The sequence below is a fragment of the Pistacia vera genome, unplaced genomic scaffold, assembly GCF_008641045.1.
Source record: "Pistacia vera cultivar Batoury unplaced genomic scaffold, PisVer_v2 Contig39, whole genome shotgun sequence".
NCBI classification, from domain to species: domain Eukaryota; kingdom Viridiplantae; phylum Streptophyta; class Magnoliopsida; order Sapindales; family Anacardiaceae; genus Pistacia; species Pistacia vera.
In genome coordinates, this window is record NW_022196212.1 from 723,466 (window position 1) to 740,177 (window position 16,712).

A 16,712-nucleotide genomic window follows, 5' to 3' on the forward strand; every position below is an offset into this window, starting at 1 on the left:
ACACATTCTAGCCAACATTGATTAGAACACAAAAACAACAATTAAAACACAAACCAGTAATTGATTCTGAGTTCGATCATTTGATTGTACTCAAATGAATTGAGTAGGACAAGGACTCAATCTTGTGAGATGCTCTTCGAGATCATGAGAACCAACCACAAACAAAACCTATGACTTCTAGAATCGATGATTATCTCTCATCAATTTGGGGAAAATTACTAGCATAGTGGTTGAAGACATTGCATGAGAATTAATAAAATTGATTGATTCAATTGCAATTTTGGAGTTTGAACCTTTCTCTAGATTGTCTAAAATAGGAGAAAATGCAAGAAATTCAGCAATTCTTGACGTTTGTCGATGGCCTTGATACCATCTAAGGATTTGAGATACAATAGAGAAAGTGCGAAAGAAAATTCTAGAAGCTTTGATGTATTTCTTATTTCATGAATAATCTTCTATGTACAACTTTATAGAACATAAAGAACAATAACACAAAAGTAACAGTAACTAACATAACTAAAAGAAAAGTAATAGTAGCTAACAGTTAGCTCTAGTCAATTGACAGCAACTGTAGAATAGTAAACAGTACTCCTAACATCCTTACTAACATCGTTCAACAAAAAAGGAACAAGAACTTAATGAAACTTTATTACTTCGAACTACCATGTACATTGTAGAGGACAAGCAAAGGGGCGAATCACTAAGGGATCATGCCCCCACTGGCCTTGGGAAATTTTGTTGATCTTCTTCTATTTTGCATTTTTAACAGTAAACACCTTTTATTTAATCACTTGGAAATTTTGAACACTAAGAAATGTCGGTGGAGCAAGCTTTGAATTGTCTAAACTTCAATCTTGTTTAGGTATCAAACATTTTCATGGTGTTTTTCATGTGTAATAAAATAGAAGTGTTGATTTACAAGAAAACAAAAAATAATTCATCATATATAACCAAAGAAATATTTCTGATAGAGAAGTAAGCATTGTTAACCAAAATGTGAAAAAGACAAAAGATGAAGGTCCTTATTGTAATTTCTAATACTATAACAGCAACCCTAAAACTGTGTCGTTTTGGTCTGTTACAGTTTCTTCTTTATATAAAACACTCACTGAATGTTTTACTATTCAGTTAAGAAATCAAAATCAAAGAGTTCACGATTTTTAGAACTCTGTTTAGTTTTCTCTCATTCTTCACTTGGTATCAGAGTCGACGACAAGCGTCAAATGGCTACAATTCCTCCGGATAATCAAACTAAAAACATGGAGAAGAGTCTTCATTGCTCAGCTCATCCTCAGTTCTCAATGTTTCTGTCAAATCTGCAAGTCGTTAGCCCCAAATTGACAAGAGATAGCTATACAAACAATTATAGGTTCTGGCATTCTCAAGTTATGTTCACGGCAGGAGCACACGAGCTTGAAGAACATTTGACAGGTTCAATTCCATGTCCTCCACCTTTTATTCTTATTGATCCTAAATGTTCAATTAAGCTAAGTGATAGAACATCAACTAAAAACCTAGCTAAAGAAACAATAAATCCAGCTTATGTAGCTTGGAAAAGAACTGACAAATTACTTGTCACTTGGCTTTTGGCTTCAATTTCTGAAAATATGCTTTCCACTGTGTCGTAGTGTCAATTCGCTACTGAAGTTTGGTTTGCACTTGAGAAGGAGTTTTTAATTGACTCCAAAGCCAGAGCCTTACATTTAAAGAGTCTACTTCAATCAACTTAAAAAGGAAACCTCAGTGTCAGTGACTTTGTTAAAAAGATGAAAGGTATTGCTGAAAATTTGTCTACAAGTGGTCAAGTGATTACCGACGAAGAGCTCCTTCACTATGTGTTAGATGGGTTAGGTCCAGAATTTGATGCTGTGGTTGTCAACCTAACTTCCAGAATCGAATCCAAATTTGATTCTATCACATTACAGGAAGCTCAGTTTCTACCTCAGAAATATGAAATGAAGCTTGAAAAGTTTAACTCTGTAGATTTTCATGAAGGCTCAGTCAACATAGCTTCTCTCAACAATGCACAAAGTCAGTCTTCTCTAACCACCATAAACAAGATGCCTACAACACTAGCTGGTTTGTCTAATATGTCTACAATGTCTGATGGATTGACTAATGTGTCACTTTCTTTGCCTACATCATTGCCAGGAACTCAGTTTTATCCTATGCATGCTGGTTCAGTTTATCAAGGCAATCAGATCTATTCATCAGATACTAGTTCTATATATGGACAACCCTATCCTTTTAGACCTTTAGGATATAACTCTGGTGGTAGAGGCAGAGGAAGATCTAATGGTCAAAGGAGGCCAATCTGTCAAGTTTGTAATAAGGTTGGTCATACGGCTATACAATGCTACCATCGCTATAACTCTTCTTACAATGGGACTCCACCACAATTTGGAATTTCCCCTTAGTTTGGCATGTCCAACCCTGTTAATTCTGGATACAACAATTGTCCAACTTCACAACAGTCCCATTTTATTCAACAGTAGCAGCCTCTTATTCCCACTAACAATTCCTATGGTACGCAGTTATAGCGTGGATATATCTCTCATGGATCACAGACTCAACTAGCCAACACTATTGATTTTTAGGTTCAACAGTATTATAATGACTCACAAAAAAGGCCTCCTTTCACTCATTCTCAGCAAGGGTTTCATGTTCCCAGCCAACAGCCACAAAATCTATCTCATACACCAAACCAAGCGTACTTTGTGTCTAATCATGTTCCATCTCCTAGTCAATCCTGTAGTGCACAAGTCACACCCAATTCTAATGCTCCTATTGACCCAGCCTAGTACATGGATTCTGGAGCAACTGACCATGTAACCTCAGATCCCAATCAGTTAACTGTCAGCAAAAATTATGATGCAGTTGAGAAACTACAAGTTGGCAATGGTGGGTCCTTACACATTACCCATATTGGTTCTACTTTCTTGCCAAATACCTTACATTATAAATGTTTACATCTAAAAAATGTGCTATGTGTTCCTAGGATCACTAAAAATCTTCTTAACATATCTAAGTTCACTAAAGATAACCATGTTGTTGTTGAATTTGACTCTAACTGTTGTGTTGTTAAGGACAAGGCTACTGGGGCAACACTATTGCAGGTAGGACTTAAGGCTGGCTTATATCAGTTACATATTCCATCTAGATTTCTTTCCTTTCATTCACCTGCTATGTTTGACAATTCTGGTCCTTGTTTTCCTCAATCGTTTGTTACGTCAATTAGTCAGTCCAGTGATAATAAATGTACTGAAAAAGATATGAGTTACTCTTGTTATACTAGAAATAAGATGGCAGGTTCTGAAATCCATTCTGATAATTGTAATATTGTCCTGCATACTTTTAATTATTTTCCTGTTAATAAAACACAAAACTTGAATGATTCTACTTCCTTAATTACTCCCACTGTTTTGCATAATCCTAGTGATGACTTCTCTGCTACTGCATTGCATAATTATGGCACTGATATTTCTCCTATCTCATCACATTTAGGCACCAAAGCACTCTCTAAAGACAACACCAACCGATCACATAGTTCACCTACTGTTTTTCATGTTAATAATACCAAAACACATATGCTATCTCTTTGGCATAATAGGTTAGGACATCCTCACTCAGATCTGTTACACAATATTCTGTCATCTATGGATAAACAACCTTCAGGATCAATTTCTGCCTTGCCTTTTTGTGATGCCTGTAGATTAGGTAAGTTGCATAGAAATCACTTTCCCTTGTCTCAATTTAGAGCCACACACCCACTCGAGTTAGTGCATAGTGATGTGTGGGGACCAACCCCACTAACCTCATTAGAAGGGTTCAAATACAATGTCCATTTTATTGATCATTACAGCCGGTTTACTTGGCTGTTTCCCTTAAGGACAAAAGTTGAAGTCAATTCTATTTTCATTAAGTTTCACCACTTGGTTGAGCGACAATTTAATTGTAAGCTTAAGTGTCTCCAATCTGACCAAGGTGGAGAATATAAGGGTCTACTGTCATATCTTACTACTGCTAGTATTCAGTTTAGGCACTCTTGTGCTCATGTTCACTAGCAAAATAGAAGAAGTGACTGCAAACATAGACATATAGCAGAAACTGGCCTCACTTTACTTGCTCATGCCTCTATGCCACTACATTTATGGTGGTTTGCATTTGATACTGCAGTTTTCTTGATTAATAGAATGCCTACTTCTGTTTTAAACCATATTTCACCTTATCAAATGCTTTTTAACAGACTACCAGTGTATTTTGAACTTAAAACTTTTGGCTGCACTTGTTTTCATTTCTTAAGAGATTTTAACAAACATAAACTTAGTTTCCATTCATCCAAATGCACTTTTGTTGGATATAGTTTAGTGCATAAAGGCTATAAATGTTTGACTTCTGAAGGTAAAATTCATATCACTCCTAATGTTCAATTTAATGAACAAGAGTTTCCTTTTGCCACTAAATCTGATTAGTCTCACTCTTATTCTGTTTTTACACCAATTGATTTACCAGAAGCCACCTCTTCTATTCCTAGTTTTCCTTATGTTTCTGTTTAGCTCCCACATGATATAAGTGACAGAGTCTCTCCTGCAGTGGTTAGTCCTGATCCATGTCCCAATCCAACAGTTGGTAAGTCAGTTCCCACTTCAATCTCAACACTTTAATTTCCTTCTAATATTCCCTGCAGCTCTAACTTAAATTCTACAGTCTCTTTGGCTTCATCACATCATACTGCTATTCCTATAGATGTCAACACTACCTTAGGTCCAACTTCTTCTGATACACTTGTTATAGGATCAGCTTCCACTACAATTCACACAACTTCATCCACCTGCCCTCTTGAGATTGATTTCACCTGTTTCAAGAACAATTGTACAACCAGTGAGTCACTATCCTTGCCTACTAATCAGCCCAATGTATAGCACTCCTCTCAACCTCCTAGTTGCTCTCTTGTAGTAGATTTAACTCCATCACAATTTTCTGCTCCTAGTTCATCTTCTTTACCCATGACCATCAATACACACCCAATGATCACTAGGTCTAAAGCCTCTTTACAACCCTCTACTGCCCGTACTTGGTCTACCATTACCACTGCAAAACTTGAATCTTTAACAACAAAAACAGTTGCTACACAACCTTCCACTGTCATCACCACTGCAAAACCTGAACTCTCAACAACAAAAATAGTCCCTACACAACCTTACACTGCCCTTACATTATCTACAACTACTGTCTAACCTGAACCCTTGACAGTAAATGAAACGCTTGCTAGTAATGAGTGGAAAGAGGCTATGCAAGTCGAGTTTAATGCTTTAATGAAAAATGAAACCTAGAGTCTTGTTCCTAAGACTGTCGATATAAATGTAGTTGGTAACAAATGGGTTTTCAGGACAAAATTTAATGCTAATGGGTCACTCTTCAAATATAAAGCTAGGCTAGTTGCTAAAGGGTTCCAACAAACACCTGGGTTGGATTACTTTGAAACATTTAGTCTGGTTATTAAGCCTAGCACCATTAGAATGATTCTTACAGTTGCTGTTTCTTCTGGGTGGGACATTCAACAAATTGACATAAATAATGCTTTTCTTAATGGCTAATTGACTGAAACTGTTTATATGAGGCAGCCTGAAGGGTTTGAAGTTCCTCATCTTTCTTCATATGTGTGCAAACTAACAAGGCTCTTTATGGCCTCAAACAAGATCCAAGGGCATGGTTTGATAAACTCAAACAAGCATTGCTGGACAAGGGTTTTAAGAATTCAATTTCAGATTCCAGTTTATTCATCCTTAAGGATAATGCTCAAGTTCTCTATGTCCTCATTTATGTGGACGACATCCTAATTACTAGCTCTAGCAGTTCTTGCATTTTACAACTGATTGAAACCTTAAATAATCAGTTTGCCTTGAAGACACTTGATTCAGTGACCTATTTTCTTGGTTTAGAGGCAACTAGAATGCATGAAGGAATTCACTTGAAGTAGACCAAATATGTTACTGATTTGCTTGTAAAAACTAAAATGCAAGATGCACATTCCTGCCCCACTCCCATGGCTACTGGTACAAAGCTTTCAGCCACCGATAGTGAGTTGTTTAAAGACCCCAGTTTGTATAGAGGTACTATTGGAGCTCTTCAGTACTTAACCTTAACAAGGCTTGACATTAGCTTTACACTTAACAAGCTAAGTTAGTACCTTCAAGCCCTTACAGAGCTACAATGGCAAGCTTGCAAGAGGGTTTTGAGATATCTTAAAGGAACCCAGTCTCATGGCCTTTAGTTTAGACCAACAGTTTCTCTTCACCTTGAATGCTATGCAGATGCTGATTGGGGCAGTAATTTGGATGACAAAAGGTCCACCAGTGGTTACCGTGTGTATCTCGGGCCTAATTTGATTCAGTGGACCTCCCGAAAGCAAAGAGTGGTTGCCTTATAATCTACTGAAGCTGAATATAGAGCATTGGCACATATATCAACTAAATTGGCATGGTTGGAAAGTCTGTTTTCTGAATTGGGAATATCTCTTAATTCTTGTCCAGTAATTTGGTGTGATAATGTCAGTGCTAGTGCCTTAGCTTCTAATCTCGTTTTTCATGCTCGGACAAAACATATAGAGATTGACACTCACTATATCCGGGATCAAGTTTTAGCAAAGAAAGTTGTTGTGTAGTATGTACCTTCAAAACTGCAAATTGCTGATGTGTTAACCAAAGCCCTCTCCATTACTCAATTTCAAGAGTTGAAACATAAACTTTGTGTTGTTGACACTCCACAGCCTATGAGTATGAACTGAAAAATAGTGAGTATTGAAATACAGTGATCTATTATGATAAAGTAATGATTAATGCTATTCTGTACAATTGAAGTGATTGTTGCAAATTTGTGTTGAAATGTGGTGATCTGTAGTAGCAAAATGATGTTAGTAGTTTTCTGTGCTTGAAGTAGTTGTTCTGTTTAAGTTGCTATTTTACTGAAGCACTGCAACTGATTTTAATTGGAAGTGAAAAATTCTGTGTACTGAAATATGGTGATCTGTAGTGAAATATGGTGAAATGGCTGTTGAAGTGTATGGTGGTTGAAATATCGTGGTTTGCATTTGTATTGGAAGTGGCAGTTTTGAAATTAAAATGGCTGTTGAAGTGTTTGGTGGTTGAAATATGGTGGTTTGCATTTGTAATGGAAGTGGTAGTTTTGAAATTGAAATGGCTGTTGAAGTGTATGGTGGTTGAAATATGGTGGTTTGCATTTTTAATGGAAGTGGCTGTTCTGAAATTTGATGGAATATGCACTGAAATATGGTGCTCTGTAATTGAAATGGCTGCTCTGTAATTGAAGTGGTTGTTGCTATGTGGCTATTGAAATAGGTTGCTGTTTCACTGTAGACTAAGTACGGTGCATTGAAACTTACTGTAGCTAAGTACTTTGCTACTGAAGCTTGGAGAAAACTTTTTTTAGCTAAGCTCTGTGTTGCTACATTGTTGAATTTTCTTTTTTTTTTTTTTTTTGTATGATTGGAAGTCAACCCTCTGGAGTTGTGTGTTGGACAGCTCTTGTTGGAATTTTTTTTTTTGCATGGAGCTGAAGCTCATCCTTTGCAGGACAACAGGAGAAAAGGATAGTTCAGTTTAAGGGGGAATGTTAACCAAAATGTGAAAAAGACAAAATATGAAGGTCCTTATTGTAATTTCTAATACTATAACAGCAACTCCAAAACTATGTCATTTTGGTCTGTTACAGTTTCTTCTTTGTATAAAACACTCACTAAATGTTTTACTGTTCAGTTAAGAAATCAAAATCAAAGAGTTCACGATTTTTAGAACTCTGTTCAGTTTACTCTCTCATTCTTCACTAGCATTGCAATGACTAATTGTCCTTTCATATATTTCTATTAAATTTCTTAGAAGTGAGAATTCAAAACTTAGAGTGATTTTCGATTTATTAGATTAAACATCTTACGCATTATTCAATGAATCTAAAAGATGTGATTGTTTCATAATTGCTTATAATAGTGTCTTTATCGCTAGGACTTTGAACTTTCACATCCGAAATCAAAGATAAGTTTTGAATGTTTTAAAGATGTGGCCATCTATATGAAAACAAGCCTTTGACATGGCATATAATTTAAGGAGATGGCCCTATGAATATGAAGGTGCTCTATGATTAAAACTTGCAATTACCTAATTAAAACTCGCACAATCGCTAGATAGCTGATGTCATTCGTGACATAATTGCTGACACTAATTAGTGAGATGTATTGCTTTCGTTTTTGTCTCTGCAGGTCCATACGATTGTCAATGGCTCATCCCTCACAAGATTTGTGCCTTTCGAATCAATTGTAGATTTTATCGTCCATAATACTAATTTTATTAAAGACTAAACAATAGAGCAATTTGTAGAAATTTCTATTGATAATGATTTTTTTTTTTTTTTTCAGAAGTTCTTAAACTCAAACTGATCTCTAAACAAAAGGGGTGTTGCTCTCACCGGGGGGCCATGATCTAGAAACTCCAACAAGAAAACTCAAACTTCACGTGTATCACATGTTTGAAAATTGATTAATTTGTAGGACATGCATGCGCTGCCCATGGCATAGTAACACTATGCTTCTCTATAAAAGGAGAAGATTCATTAAGTTTGTAGTTCATCCACAAATCAAATATCAAAGAGTTTCAAAGCAACTAGCCTTGTTTTCCTATAAATATTTCCTTTGCTTTTTTCCTAAATTCATATCTTCAAACAAAATAAGAAAAAAAAGTGATCGTCACTTTATAGGTTTTGAAGTTATTAGAGTTATTGAAAATGGAAGCTCTTCTTAAGCCTATCAAAGTGAAAACAGATGTTGAAAATTTTACATTGGACGATAGTGAGGCAAATCAACCTCTGAGTCCAGTTGCTTGTATGTTTCATGAGCCTGATTCCAATGTCTACATTATTGCCATGATTGGCTTGAAGACAAAAATCAATGCAGAAGTTGTTAAAGCAAACTTGGTGCATACTTTGCTAAAGCACTCTCGTTTCTCTAGCTTACAGGTAAAAAATATTAATCATATGCGTCGCCAGAATGAGATTATGGCAGATGCCTATATGATTTTACGCTGTCAATTATATTTGTTGGATGATGGCTTGAAACGCTGTCGTATTAGAACTTAAATGGAACGACGTCGTTTTGATCCAAACTGAGAAAACAATCATGAGCATTGATGAAGAGAAGATCCAACGGCTAGAAGTTAACCCTAATGTCAACCATATAAAAGCAGAGTTATTTTGGCATTTTGTACGCATCATTCATTTTGCAAATCTCTCTCTTCTTAGTTAAACACCATTTTGAGTCTGTTAGGGTTTCAATCTAGGTTGAGTGAATCTTGTAACTTGTTGATTGAGTGACTGGGTCAGGTCAGTCTGGGTGTATTGTATACGCTGTTTATAGGGATTCGAAGGGTGTAATCTCTAGGGTGAGTTACGGGTTAAAGAAGGGTTATTAAGGGTTTTGTGTTACTGTGTGTAATCTGTAATCTTGACAGTGATTTAGTGCAGCGAGCTCGTGTGTTTCCTGAGTTCAACGTGGATGTAGCTTGCTCAAATATAGAGCAAGTGAACCATGGTAAAATTTCGGTTGTTCTTGTGTGTGTGACTTGTGATTCTTGATTGTGATCTTTTGTTATTTGGTTGATTCTTGTGTGAGTGGTTATAACAGTGGTATCAGAGCCATTTCTTGGAGATTAGGGTTTTTTTACAAAAATTAGGGTTTCATGAAATTAGGGTTTCGTAAAATTGGGGCTTTTCGAAACTATGATTCCTTCTAGTCTCCAATAGGATCTATGGAGTCAAATCTTGGCTAAGTTTAAAAGTATATAGGCTAGAAACCAGTAATCGCCTTAAAAACTGCCTGGTAGTAATTGGCAACTTCTAGTGTAACAATGCCGCGTACCTTTTTAGGTTCTTTTTCCTTTCTTACCATTATAGTATAATGAGTACTACTCGTATGGAGATCTCCCAATATGATGGGAAGATTGATTTTGGGAGTTGGAAGAAAAAGATGAAAGCATTGCTTTCTCACAACAAGGTTGCCATCGCACTAGAAGAGGACTCTGAAAAGTGGCCAGAGGAGAAGTTGAAAAAGAAAGAGGAGATTAATGAGGAGGCGTACAATCTGATAATCATGAATTTGTCCGACAGCGTCCTCAGGAAGGTAGATGGAATTGAATCACCGATTAAACTCTGGGGTAAACTCACTACCTTGTATGCTTTGTAATCTGCCCCCAACCTAGCTTTTTTAAAGGGGGCTTTATTCTCTTATAAAATGGATAGTGCTAAGAGTATAGATGAAAACCTAGACGAGTTTCTGAAAATGAACTTGGTCCTAAAAGGGACAGACCAAGCTTTAGGAGAAACCAGCCTAGCCATGATTCTATTGAATTCCTTGACTGATGACTACCAGGTAGTCAAGAATGCCCTACAGTACTCGGGTACTATATCAAATCTAAGGCTAGACTAGTAGCCAAGGATTTCACCCAAAGAGAGGGAATAGACTTCAATGAAGTCTTTTCCCCAGTAGTTAAGTACAAAACCATAAGGCTCATGTTGTCCATAGTAGCCCACCAGGATCTAGAGCTTGAACAATTAGATGTTACAACTGCATTCCTACATGGAGATCTTGAGGAAGAGATCTACATGAGCCAACCCTTAGGTTTCAAGATAAAAAGGGCCCCAACCATGTCTGCCTACTGTTGAAATCTTTATATGGTCTAAAGCAATCCCCTAGGCAATGGTATAAGAGGTTTGACACATTTATAGTAAGTATAGGATTCACTAGGAGTAAGTATGACAGTTGTTTCTACTTTCCTGTTTTGGATGAAATACCTATTTACTTACTGCTATATGTAGATGACATGTTACTGATAAGCAAATCAAAGCCTCTGATCTATGTGTTAAAGAATAAAATGAATGCTGAATTTGAAATGAAAGACCTAGGGGGTGCTAGGAAGATTTTAGGCATGCAAATTGATAGAAACAGAAGTAAATGCAAACTGAAAATTCACCAGTGCTCATACCTGCATAAGTTAGTAGAAAAATTTGGAATGTCAGGGACCAAAACCGTCTCAATGCCTTTAGCTAACCATTTCACATTAAGTAACGCTCAATGCCCTAATACTAATGCTGAGTTAATTAAAATGGAAACCATACCCTATGCAAATGTAATTGGATCCTTGATGTATGCTATGATTAGTAATAGGCCTGACTTATCATTTGTGATATCATTGCTGAGTAGATTTATGTCCAATCCTGGTATGGAACATTGGACAGCCCTGAAGTGGGTACTCAAATATGTTAATGGCTCTTTAAATGTGGGACTGGAATAATGTAAAAGATCTGCCTCACTTGAGTTGACTGGTTTTGTAGACTCTGATTTTGTAGGTGACAGGGACACTAGGAAGTCAACCACTACATATTACTTTACCTTGGGGGGCAACTGTATCAGTTGGAAGTCACAATTACAGCCTATAGTTGTACTATCAACAACCGAGGCTGAATATGTGGCTGTAGCTGATGTATTTAAGGAGGCAATTTGGCTCAAAGGGATCCTGAGTGAAGCAAACCTGTCTGAACTGAAGCCAACCATTTTTTAAGACAGTCAAAGTGCAATACACCTAAGTAAAAATCCAGTGTACCACGAGCGAACCAAACACATAGATGCTCGCTATCACTTTGTGAGAGATTTGATCACTAGAGAGGAGATAGCTCTCAATAAGGTTCCTACTGAGCACAATCCAGCAGACATGGGTACGAAGATTGTTACACTTGCTAAGTTCAAGCATTGCTTGACCCTGCTGTCCATTCAATAAGCAAGGGTAACAAAAGAACCACGAAGGACTCATTAAAGGCAAGCTGCACTAGCACAGGGGCTGTTTTTCAACCCATCAAGGTGGAGATTGTTGGATGATGGCTTGAAACGTTGTCGTATTAGAACTTAAATGGAACGATGTCGTTTTGATCCAAACTGAGAAAACAATCTTGAGCGTTGATGAAGAGAAGATCCAACGGTTGGAATTTAACCCTAATGTCAACCATATAAAAGCAAAGTTATTTTGGCATTTTGTACGCTGTATTCATTTTGCAAATCTCTCTCTTCTTCGTTAAACACCACTTTGAGTCTGTTAGGGTTTCAATCTAAGTTGAGTGAATCTTGTAACTTGTTGATTGAGTGACTGGGTTAGGTCATTTTAGGTGTATTGTATACACTGTTTATAGGGATTCGAAGGGTGTAATCTCTAGGGTGAGTTACAGGTTGAAGAAGGGTCATTGAGGGTTTTGTGTTGCTATGTGTAATCTGTAATCTTGACAGTGATTTAGTGCAGCGAGCTCGTGTGTTTCCCGAGTTCAACGTGGAAGTAGCTTGCTCAAATATAGGGCAAGTGAACCACGGTAAAATTCTGGTTGTTCTTTTGTGTGTGATTTGTGATTCTCGATTGTGATCTTTTGTTATTTGGTTGATTCTTGTGTGAGTGGTTATAACGGTATTCATGTTTCTTAACTAACATTGTCTTCTGAAATGAACCATTTTCATCATAGTTATTGCTAGTTAAAGTATAATTGGGTCGCTTTTGACCTAAATTGACAAAAAATATACAGAGTATTGCATATGTATTGATATCCAATCTGGACTGTTAGATTATGTTGGGATCAGATTATTTTGTTGTTCACAAACATAAATTAAAGCCGGCATTCTTCTCACAACTTTAAAGTTTGGTCTCCTGGCAACTTGGCCAATACCTTATTTAGTCAATCAACATTTGTCTGTACTATACATTATTTTGGTTGTTCCCTTTCTTTTCTTTGTTCTTTGTAGACGAGATAAACACTTATCATACCTTTATTGGTTGATCCACATCTATTCTCTTTAGTAGCTAGTTTATTCTTTATAATAAACAAGGATCCACAATTATGTATTAGGTAAATTAACTCTTTAATAGCTACATTAACTTTTTTTTTTTTTTTAATAATAAATGAGGATTTGTTTAATATTATATTAGTTCAAGAGATTCTTTTCAAATTTTAGACCTTTGACTCTCATACTATTAAAAATTTAAACAAGTAGACGATATTTCAACATTAGACCTTTGAATCTCATACTCTTTTATTAAAACTATACATTCATTTATTTTATGTTACATCAAGTTATACTTAATGTTAATTTGTATATTTTTACTTTAAAATTTATTTTAAAAATAAAAAATAAAAAACATAAAAGCTATTCTAAACTAGCTTGTTATCACATAATTTATCTAACTTTTTTGCAGGCTGTGGATGAAATGAATGGTGGTAGGCTATTATGGGTCCCAACAGAGGTTAATTTGGACAATCACGTTATATTCCCAAAACTTGATCCAGATGACATCGACTGACCAGATAAATTTGTGGAAGATGACATCGACTGACCAGATAAATCAAAATGTCTATGCCAATGTGGGATCTCCATCTCCTCAATGTCAAAACTTCTGAAGCTGAATCCGTCTCTGTTCTTCGAGTTCACCACTCTCTTGGTAATAGAACTTCTCTTATGTCTCTCGTCCTCGCTTGTACTCGTAAGGTTTCTAACCCAACAGAACCTCCCACAATTCCAATGGTTAAGAAAGTGAATTCCGAAAAATCCTCTAGAGGGTTGAAGGGAAAATTCATCAAATTGTGGTTGGCTATGTGGCTGCTTTGGAACACTCTTGTTGATGTTATGATGTTTCTTGCTATGGCATTAATGCTTATAAAGGATATGAAAACACCACTCAAAAGTCCCTTGGGCTTTGGCTCAAGTCCTGGGCGATTCGTTCATCGATCAGTCAGTTTGGATGACATCAAGCTTATAAAGAATTCGACAAGAACTGTAAGTTAATTTGCATCTTTGTGTTGTATCCTTAATGAGTTCTCTTTTACTTTTGTTTAATATTATTTTGTGGCATTGTGATTTTGTAGACAATCAATGATGTTATGCTGGGAGTGACTCAGGCAGGGTTGTCTCGGTATCTTAATAGAAAATATGGTGAGCTATATGTAATTAATTAATATATAAAATTATGTTATTGAAGTTTGATGATGAATGATATGAGTTTGTATAATTTAAATTCTTGCTTCCTTCCATAGTTGGATCCCATTCATACATTTTTGAAATATTATTATAACTCATAAACCAGCTTAGACAGATCCACAATGAAACATTGCAAGGGAGAGTAATAAGATTGATAAGGGATCGTCAGAAAGAAGTAACAATCTTCCAAAGAGTATTTGTCTTAGAGCAACCTTCTTCATGAACCTTAGGCCAATTCCAGGGATTCAAGTAAGTGTCCAATACTAGTTCATATTCAGTGATTTATGTTATGTTTTTTGACTGGGAAAGTAAATATTAATTTATACGAATATTATATATTTTTGTAGGAGCTAGCTGATATGATGAAGAAGGGTACTAAAGCAAAGTGGGGTAACCAAATTGGTTATTTGATCTACCCTTTCACAATTGCATTATGAGATAATCCACTGGATTACCTTCGAGAAGCTAAGGCAGCCATGGATAGGAAAAAAGCTTCTCTAGAGGCTTCTTTCTCATATTTCTTGGCTAAATATTTTCTGAAGTTTGGTGGCTTGAAGGTACGATTACTTTTCTTTTATGCTTCTTTTGATTATCATGGAATATAATCAAATTAAGTTGTTAGAAGCTTGTATTATATATTGAAACTTTCAGTTTTAACTAAATATAGATTAATCTTCTTCAACCATATGAACAGATGGCGAGCTTTCCATCTCAAACAACATTGTGGTTCTCAAATGTGGCTGGCCCTCAAGAAGAAATCAGTTTGTTTGGGCATCCAGTGGCTTATATAGCTCCAAGTTGTTTTGGACAACCTAATGTAAGTATTTATCATGGCAAAAATAAACAAATTGGAGGGGTGAAATAAATTTGACTAATTCTATTAATTCATTCCCACATGACCACATAATCATTCCATAAGGACGAAAATACCCCTCTATTCGTATTAGAAATTTCGTGAAATTTTTGCATCACAGATGTGCTGAAGGTTAAATGGGTTTGCTTTTTTTAAGTGTTATTATTTCATTTGATATTTTGATGCAGGGATTGATGATTCATGTTGTGAGTTACGCGAACAAGATGACATTCATCTTATCAGTTGATGATGATATTATTCCTGATTCTCATCAGCTTTGTGATGATCTTTAAGTATCTCTCAACCGCATCAAAACTGCCGTCATTAATTAGTAGAGGACTAGTTAAGGAAGATGTCATCATCAGTGACCAGTACGTACTATCGCAGTATTGGTCCGTAGTTATATTTTTGCGATGGCTCAAATAAGGATCTAGATATGTAATTTTAAATAATTGAAAAACGAAAATGTATTGAATGCTTTTCTTTCATAACATATTTTTAATTGGTAATTAATGGAGTGGCTATATTTTCCACCAAAAAATGTGCTAGTTTAATAATCGTTTCCTATAATCTTCAAATTCAATTACTTCCATTGATTACGTTATATGTGTAGCATTTTTGGCTTAAAAGAATCCAAGATGAAAGCTAATCAATTTTTTTTTTTTTTTTTTTTTTAATCTTAAATTATTAAACGAAGCATAAAGATGGGTATGCTAATAGTTGTTGTATTTCTCTTGCATTCACTTCTCAACCACTACTAGGTATTGTGAAAGTAGGTGAAGATGTTATGTCTTATTAGCTCTTTTAGAAGAAGAAGGTCAAACCAAGGTCTTCACTTGTGGTTCATACTGTAGGGGTGTTCGGTTCTAGGTACTTTATATTTTTTTAAGGAATCGGAACCAGAACCGATGGTTTCAATTTCTGGGTATCCAGAACCGGAGCCTGTAACAACGGTTCCAGTTTCGGGTACCCTATAAATTACTTTTACCCCCCAAAAGTTTATAAAATAACAAAAAACCCTTAAAAACATACAAATACCCCCCACCTAACACTTGTTAAAAAAAAAAAAAAAAAAACTACAAATACATTATAAAGCCTTAAACCTAATTTCATTAATTTACTTTTCCATTTGCCACCACTATGTTTGCTTTCCTGGCCTTTTTACTATGTAAATATTTTCTACTTTTTAAACCATTACCATTAGATACAATCACTTTTCTATCCAACAATGAACAATATCAATGACATAAAAATTTGTGCAAGCTGTCCTTTTTAATTAATAAGTGGTCGACCATTGGGGCCCTAATGCAGTAATGCCTTAACTTTGTGGCTTTGTGCCCCAAGCCCCCAACAGGCCAACACAGCCAAGAATCTCTCAACTATATTTGTCTCTTACACAACCACCAAGTCAAATTTAGCTGCAGGTCTCATTTTGTGGGTCCAATTGTGTTATTCTCTTCTCTATCTATTTTGTTTTTCAAATTTAATTTGATAATAAAGATCTGTCAACACTTAATAGGATGGGGAAGTAAGTCAACATAGTGGGAAGCAGTAAGCACATGGGTCTTGCATTTCACAACTTTTAAACACAAGAATGATGCCTATAAAGTGTTTGTAAAAAAACTCGCTTCACACCGTCAACAGAACAAGGTCTTAGAAGAAGAGAGTTCAAGTGGGTCTTAGAAAGAGAAATGAAAACAAGATACTTGGAGCTGAAGGAATCCCACTTGAGCTGAGGGAGAAGTAGCAATCCTTAACCAAACAAGGCTTTGCTGTTGTTGTGATGAA

At 35.9% G+C, this 16,712-nt stretch overlaps 1 pseudogene; it reads left to right on the plus strand.

The window, feature by feature from the left end:
* The first annotated feature begins 8,681 nt into the window (after window positions 1–8,681).
* LOC116141043 lies at window positions 8,682–15,217 on the plus strand (annotated as a pseudogene).
* Window positions 15,218–16,712: the final 1,495 nt, after the last annotated feature.